Source organism: Hoplias malabaricus, chromosome 17 (assembly GCF_029633855.1).
Source record: "Hoplias malabaricus isolate fHopMal1 chromosome 17, fHopMal1.hap1, whole genome shotgun sequence".
Lineage (NCBI taxonomy): Eukaryota > Metazoa > Chordata > Actinopteri > Characiformes > Erythrinidae > Hoplias > Hoplias malabaricus.
The window spans coordinates 23184887-23194111 of NC_089816.1; positions in this window are offsets into that span (position 1 = coordinate 23184887).

The following is a 9225-nucleotide window of genomic DNA, read 5'->3' on the forward strand; positions in this document are numbered from 1 at the left end:
GTATATAACAAATGGAACTCTGTAACCTTCATAAAAACTCAAATTTAACTATAATTTTATAAACAATCAACCTGATCATAAACTAGATTTAGAGATATTAGTCTGTCAACACTCCAAGTAACTATTAAAAAGAGATATAGAATGTATTAACAAGGCATAGGTCTGGTATTAAGAATTATATATATTTTTTACTTACTGCTTTTATATTGAATCTAATGATGTTTTGTTTGTTACTGAGGATTATCTTCTTTCATCATTCACCCATTATGAACAAACACAGAAAACAAGGACACAGTGTCTTTGATATGAATTACCTTTGGAACATTTCCTAAATACGAGTGAGTATGTGCATAGGTATGTGAGTGAATGCTCTACAAGCTAGTTCCATGAAGGGCTTTACATCTAAGCATACCATTTGTCATGCTGCCAGTTGCATTGCTTGCTCTTTCATGTAGTGTATAGATCAACATTACGGAGGGACTCTGAGCATGGGCGAGCATAAATAGAGGATCGGAAATTATGTAAATACAGTGTAGAACTGTGTTCAATCTGATAGGGTTAGAGATGTGTATCGTGCCTGATGGAGCGATATGTACAGAGAAGAACCCCCCACCTCACTTCATAGAGTCACAGGAACTTGCCTTCCTCATCTCAAGGAAGGGTTGGCATCTAAACAAATTCTGAGTGGAGTCAATAAAACAAATAAAATCTGAAAGAAATTACAGAGGCTCCATTCTTCGACTGATCGAGGGTAGATTTAGCGTAGCAGCCTGCTAATTAGTTATATTCAGAGACCACTCTTACTGCATTAGTCATGGATTCACTGAAATCAATGAGAAAGAAGTGGATGTCATTATGTTATTGAGCATTTGAAGGCTTACCTGTTGTTCATTTTATATTAAAGGGTCAAAATAAACACTTTTGAAGCCAAGATGAACAAGATAAGACTTGAAAGGCAATCCCGTGTTCTACGTCATGAAAGAAAGCCATGCGGACCTATAAGGACAAGCTGGGTCCAATGGGACATGGCTGTAGAATATTATTTATCTTCCTTAAACCCCTGGATACACTAGGCATCATGGTAAATCCCCTTAAATCAGGATGTTCTATTTGTCCATGCTCTAATGGTCTTACTGTTTGTTCCCTGTAACCTGCCAGATGATCTCTCTTGACCAGGAGTGGAGATCATTTTTAATGAAAGCCAAAGCCAAATCTTTGCAAAACCAGCCAAATGAAACCGCACTCAAGATGATCAAACGCTTCGACACCCTCTGAGAATACTGCCCTTGGCTTGGGGCTTTATGGAGGATTAAGCATAAGTCTGTGAATATCGCGGCAAATCAGCCCTTCACAAACTCACATTGGTTATGAGTAATAAGCGAGATGATGTATGGCTCAGACCACGGGGCCTGTATTCTTGCACACAGTTTGAGATTGAAATAGGGGTCTATAACAAGACATCTTGATGCAAGTCATTTTATTCCAAACCCAACACACTGACATTACACGGCATTACAGGGCCAAAGTTTTCCTGATGCACAAGTACAACCAATCAGCCGCTGAACAACAACAGCTTCCTTCAAAAATCACATTTAATTGGCCTGTTGAAATTGCAGCAGACACATTTCTGTCTGCCATTTATTGGGTGGTAAATATAAGGCAGAAGTCAGCCTCAGACAGGCTTGGCTTTCAGGCAGATGGGTCAGATGCTCTTATTAGGAGGCGAATGGAGCAGGGAACAGTGGCTGGATCTTTAAACCCAATCATCTGCTGGGTTTTAACTGAGTTTCAGCATCTCGGAGCCAGAAATCTGCTTGATCTGGAGAAGACATGGCCGTGCCTGGCCAGTCCTGCCTTCCCTCTGCCCCTCGCAAAATAGGCAGAAAAAATGAAGAAAATTGGGTTTTCTGAGATAACCAAAGACATCTGTTCTCACATCTTCGTGTTTGATGGCTACGTGTGGCGTCTGTCGGTTGGTCAGTGTGTGTGTGCTTGTTTTCATACATTTTAAGGACAAATTGTCATCAGGTTTATGGTTATACTTAGCCATATACTATGCTTATGATGCACATGGGACATTTTATTATTATGTGTATTAAGTATTTGCTTGGAATAAAAGACTATACTTTATCTAGCATTATTAGTTAAGGATGTTTATTTTTATTTATATTTTGTTTGCTTCACTCAAAAAACACTACAAAACACAAGGTTTTGTACCGGCAGTGGAAAAAAAAAAAAAAAAAAAAAAAAAAAAAAAAATATATATATATATATATAAGCTAGTACATAAGAGATATAGATACAGAAAAACTTTACGTCCTGACACTGTTTAAAAAAATAATGTGTGTGTGTGTCTGCATGTGTCTATGTGTGTGTGTGTGTGTGTGTGTGTGTGTGTGTGTGTGTCCATCTCTGTGTTTCTGGACTCTGGATAACTGTCAGTCCTGGTCTACTTACTTTGTTCTTTGTCCATGGCCCTGGAGAACACTCTCAGTTGCAAACTCTGTGGTGTGGTCTGATGCGGTGTGTGTGTGTGTGTATATGTGTGTGTGTGTGTGGTGTAGTGACAGGATGAGATGGGACATAGAGTGCTAGTTGACAGGAGGATTGTTTTCACTCCAAAAAGCTTATTAAAAATTTAGGCCTCCCTTAGAGACGGCCTGCCATTGCACAGGGACTGTATGTGACAGTATGTATGTGTGTGTGTGTGTGCGCATGTGTGTGTGTGTGTGTGCGTGTGTTTGTGTGTGTGTATGTGCTTATTGCATGAGGAACAGAAATGCAATCAGTGTGTCGTAATCCATAAGGGATAGTGAGGTGTTGTCTGGTAGTTTTGTTTTGCTGTGAGTAAGAGGTTTATTGAGGGTCATTTCACAGTGAACTGAATTTTTATTTTTAATGTTTTAAGTCAGCCATCTTAATGGTAACAGCCAAGAATTAATGAAAAAGAGAAATAACAGAAATAGGTACATCAGGTACACCTTTGGGGGCAGGTCTTGTCAGGTGTTCCTTGTATGCAGTGGTCTGTACCTACAAAAAGTGGTCCATAGAAGGACAACCAGTGAACCGGCAACACGGTCATGGGCACCCTAGGTTCATGAATGCATGTGGGGAGTGAAGCAATCAGCTGGGGCAGCCTAGGGCGTCAACTGTTTAACAGTTACCCTTACTTTGCCTTCTTTTTTTTTTTTGCTTTGGATGCACTAGCCACAACACACCAGGAAGACACTAGTAGATCTGTTGTTTTTACAAAGCACTGACTAAAACATTATGACCATGAGGCTCAGATTCTCACACGCCCATTTCTCATGTTTACAACTTCAAGGTCAAGAACTGACTGTTCACCTGCTGCCTCATATATCTCACCCCTTGACAATGAGATCAAAGTATTTACTTCTCCTGTCAGTGGGTTTAATCTTGTGGCTGTTGAGTGTGTCCTAAAAATCCCATTACATGCAGTGATGTAGAGATCTGGGCTCTGGGGTGACCAGCTTATAGTTATGAGCACATCAGCAGTTTTCAAATGCTTGTTTTTGTGTCTGTTTCCTTCTTGCAATCAAGTATTGTTGACATATGACCATACATACATATATATATATATATATATATATATATGGCCCTCAGTTTCATAAATGAAAAGCAGAATCTGTTTATTGCATGGTACTGTATGCTTCAGATAAGATTAAAAATAAAGACAGGTTGTAAGATAAAAACGACAACTTACCCTGGTGTGCTCCTGGTGTTTATCAAGCTCTGAACATATAAATAAATAAATAATTAAATAAATAACCAACCATATCTAGGTGTGTGTGTCCCCAGTAGGTGCCCTTTGACATGCAAATGAAATCTTGTGCAGGGATGCAAGATGAAGGAAACAAGAATGAGGGTACATACACTTAAACACACACACACACACACACACACACACACACACACACACTCCTAAGCAAGCAGGTTGCAATGAGGAACATATCCGTGAAGGGGATCAAAAGGGATGAGCAAAATCACATGAATAAATGGAAATTTGATGTATGTGTGCATGTAGGTCATGAAGTCTTATCACAGGCGTGAGCATGAATACACACACACACACACACACACACACACACACACACACACACACGCACAAGCATATAGCACATGGTCTTACACTTAAAATTAGTACCTGCAACCTGTTATACAATTCTGTAACCAACACCCTCATAACGTCATGCACATACAATCGCTCACAAAGCCATGGTGTGTTAATCAGAGAATTACTCTATGTGTAGGGTGTGTGTGTGTGTGTGGGGAGTGCATTTTTTTTCTCACTATTTCTCAGTGTTATCATGCGTAGCTGAAGCATTTGCTAGGTTTGTGTAATCAGCCCTTCATTGTTTTGGAGGAGCACATGGGGGATGAGACACAGAGCGAGAGAGAGACAGAGAGACAGAGAGAGAGAGAGAAGTGATAGCACATCACAGATGGCATGAATCAAATTTGATGATAAACTGAGACATAGAGGAAGTGAAGAAAAGAACAGAAAGAGACAGAGGGAAAAAAATCAGAATGCCAAAGAGAAATGAGTAACTTCTGCTCTATGACGTTATACTTATTCAGAAAGAAAAAAAAATCATGACTTATTTTTAGCTAGAATATAGAAACTGCATCAGAGCATAACTAACAATTATTTCTATGACTGATTATAGGCTTTTGAATATAATTTATATAACAACATAATATATAAATATCATCAGTAAATTCAGCTAGGTTAATGTGCACACATTGCTGACACAGCTGCATGCAAGCTTGTATAATCTCCACAGGAAAGCATTGCCAGTAGTGTAGGATGCTCTGGAATTTACGGCTCAGTTTTGTGCCCAGTGCCAAGCGCTGGCTAGAAGGGTGTAAAGTTGTCCATCTGGGGAGCAGTAGAACTGCGCTGCCCAGAATAAGGGGGCTCCTATGACACATTTAACACACTTGGAGGAGAATGCTAACTGCCAAATTATACCTTTATCCACCACTGCAAATTCCAAATGTTGACTGTTATTTTCCCCCAAAAGTTCAGTCATTCATCTTCTGTGACGGCTTTGTCGTGTTCAGGGTCACAGTGGATCCAGAGGCTACTCTGAATCATGTCTCAGAGTGGGAACACAGGGCTCCAGTCCATCACAGACACCCCCTCCCCACTACATAAATGAAACTCAAACACAGCAAACATACAGACCATGTGTGTAGATGAACAAAGCCGCTGACCATGGGTGTTTAAACTTTTGCTCACAGCTGCATGTGGATGTCTTTGAGTGTGTGAGTGTATAAATGTGGGCTGGAACACAGGCAGGCAGTGTGTGACGCACGTTGGCCCAGTCCACGGTGACAAACGACACTGCTGGCAGAACAAAATGAGCGATGAGAGGGAAGAGGCAAAATGGACTGAGACAGCGAGTGGATGAGAGAGAGAGAGAGAGAGAGAGAGAGAGAGAGAGAGAGAGAGAGAGAGAAAGAGAGAGAGAGAGTTAACTCAATTAACCAGTGCAATCTGCACCTCGCTCATGCCCTCAAAACACAAGCGAACACAGTCTCTCTTAATGGCCGCCTCGGATGACAAACGACACAAACAAAGCACTCCAAGACTCAAAGAGACAAGGAGAGAGAGGGCGACAGGCCACCAGCTTCATCCACTGCCATTTGTGCTTTTTTTGTTTATTTATTTCTTTTTTTTCACCCCTCTTCTTTAACAGCCACTAAACAATCCCGGCGACTCTCCGCCCAGGCTTTTTGTCTTCATTCATCCTTGTCACAAGTTAGCTGAAAAAAAAAAAAAAAAAAAAAAAAAAAAAAAAAAAACAGCACTATGTAATTCAAGCCTTTCTAACAAATTCTCTTTAGCACTTTAACACACACACACACAAAAAACTGCTTTACAGAGTCCTGATGGATGGAGGAAAAAACAACAACATGCCACTGTAGCTTTTTGTGTCTTTAAGAAATTAATTTACAAAAAAAAATAGTATTTCTCTTGACATTCCTACTACCCATTATTATAAACCCTTCCCTTTAGAGTGAATTAGTGTTTTCAGTCATTCACTTATAGTCTGTAAACACTACAGGGTTGTGGTGAGTCCGGAGCCTACCCAGGAACACACCCTGGAGGGGGCGCCAGTCCTTCCCATGGTGACACACATTCCACACACACTCACACCCACGGACTATGGGAGGAAACTAGATCACCCGGAGAAAACCCACACAGACACAGCGAGAACACACCACACTCCTCACAGACAGTCACCCGGAGGAAACCAACGCAGACACAGTGAGAACACACCACACTCCTCTCAGAAAGTCACCCGGAGGAAACCCACGCAGACACAGTGAGAATACACCACACTCCTCTCAGACAGTCACCCGGAGGAAACCCACGCAGACACAGGGAGAACACACCACACTCCTCTCAGACAGTCACCCGGAGGAAACCCACGCAGACACAGTGAGAACACACCACACTCCTCACAGACAGTCACCCGGACCAGGGCTCGAGCCACACCTGCTGAGCCACCGTGCTGCCCTGAATTAGCGATTGTGATCCAGAATTTATTATTCACCATCAGGATTCAACCACACTAAAATTCTCGTGGTTGATTGCCATCAAATCCTCACTGCAATGTTTCCGCACTTAGACTAAAACCTACCCAGAAGAGTTGAGCCTGTTACTGCAGGTTATAAGGGACAAGCTTCATATTAATACTGATCATTCCACATATTCCGCATAATTAAATAAATAAAGTTGGTTAACCAGGTGTCCACAAACGATTGACGATTTAGCCAATGCTGTGTATCAACAGATGGGCTACTCTCTGTAATTGTACACCTTCTAAATGGGTTTTGTGAAAGGGCACATTTTCAAAAGTACTGACTTTCAGAACATTATCAGATACATTACAAATACCAAAGATTTCAGACATGGCTTTGTAACCTACAGTTAGAACATTAAGGAAAGAAAAAAAAAACAAAAAAAAACACCTTGAGCAGGAAAGTGCTGTATCCTGCAGCCGTACAGACTGTGACCCTTTCTGTATCTACAACGGTGAACTTTTGTTGGATTAAGCCATTTACTGTTCTTCCTGATGCTTTAAATGACATGATTAGTTCTGGTAGCAGAAACGGAGGAGCGAGAGACCTTTAAATGTCACACTCGAGCATCCCACTGCTGAAACAGGGTAATGAAAAGATTCTGGCTCATTTAATACAGCAAGCATTAACACATGAGGCTTTCTTTAGGAACCGTTTATCTTTAGACTGAAGCTTAAGGAGCAGCTCAGTTCGGTTTCCCTGCACAGTGTCTCATTCTGTTTGTGAGAACAGATTCGTCCAACCTTGTCCATTCCGTAGGACTATATACCTACTATCGCTAGACGTTTTTAGATTTCATCATAGCCTTGCACTACTGCAAGGAGTTAAAGAGGTGAATCTGTGCAGACGTTACATCGGAGACTCATTTTTCTTTGTCACTGCAATCAAACAATGGCTGGAGTTATTTATACGTTTTTTTTTTTTTTTTTTTTTGACCATGTGAATGAACACCTAGTTTGCTACCTGTTTTTGAGCCACTCTCCAATTTACAGCTCCATGATAAGGCTATTCAATCTGGTGAAAGTAATTTTCATGTTGCCAGATCCTCCGGCTTTGATCAGATAGTCATCTTTGCTGTCAGCATGTTTTGTGTTTTGACACGACGTAGTTGCCGGTTTTTTGATAGGGGCGACAAGGAAACGTGTAAAGAAGCGCTTAAATGAATCACTGACTGCCATGACTTTTAATTTCTTCTCATTTTTTTTTATATAGTAAATGTCAGGCCTGCTTCAAACGACATTACAACAGTACTTCATCAAGTGATTAGCATTTGTTTTACAGGCATCATTTCAGTGGCCTATAAAGAATGTAGAAAATGCTAAGCAGCTCATCTCAAAGTACTTAACCCTCTGAGAAGGTCAATGTTAAAGCACATGTGGAGTGTTTAAGTGTGTGATTTTCTAAACATGGAACTAATATCAAGGCAATATGAACAGAAAAGCTGTTTTCTGCTCTTTAAACTGTCTAACACGTATTCTCATTAATCCACTGCTTTCCTAAGTTTATTATATCTGCATTTAAAAGCATCAAATTGATTTTCTGTAATTACATGGTGACAAACTTCAGAGAAACAAAATTAAATATATCTAGCTTTATACAATATTTAATCATTAAAAGCATTGTATTTGTGCCAATTTTAGTTTATTCTAATTTCTGCTGAAAGTTATTTATCACATTCTCCTGGGTCATGAACAGTGTAAACTATCTCCTTAAAATCAACACAAAAAAAACACAATAAACACAACTTGAAGGATAAGTGGATAGCACCTAAACCCTGTTACATATATATATATATATATATATATATAATTTTAGGTTAAAATTTTTTAGGTTAAAATTGTAAACCTAATGAAATAGTTGGGGTCCTACCCACCTTTAAATGTTACATAGAGCAGTTTCTGCAGTGCTGAGCCTGGATTAGCAGTGACAGATACTCTATCCACCCTATTACAGGTCAGTGAAGCATTACGATGATTTTGAATCTGTAGTTTTAAGGTAAAAATATTACATTGATCCTTAATTAATCACTAAATAAACTGAGTAATGTTGTGGTGGTAAAAAAGATGTCTTTTTCCATTTATTTATGTAACGTGTTGAAAAAATGGTTTTATGTATTATAACATATTTTAATATCTCATTTTGTTATTGTCTGTTGTGGCATTTTGCTGCTTGATCGATCATGTGGATGATTGTGCTGCGTGATTATAGATCATAATCTGGCAGTGAATGAATGGAACCTTTTAAGGACATTATGCAAGTTTACCATGTCAGAAACATAGTGCTTTCTAAGCATTTTGCAAAGTGCTAGTTTAGCAATACTGCTGTTTTTATATTGGTAGCACCAGTGTCAGCAGGTCATTGTGCTTTTAATGTGAATATAATTTCCCTATACTCAAGAAAACCTGGTATCACGCCTAAAATGCTGTAATACACACAGGTGCCAAACTTGGACCAATGTGTCGCAATCCTTCTAAACCCACGGGTACTGAATAGTGTCATGGTAAGGGTTATGATCAGGGTGATGCATAGTGCTCATGTTTTAATCGTCTTGTTGGGGACTTTGACCTGACACAACCTTGTATCACACCTAAAGCCTGTAATACACGTTTACCA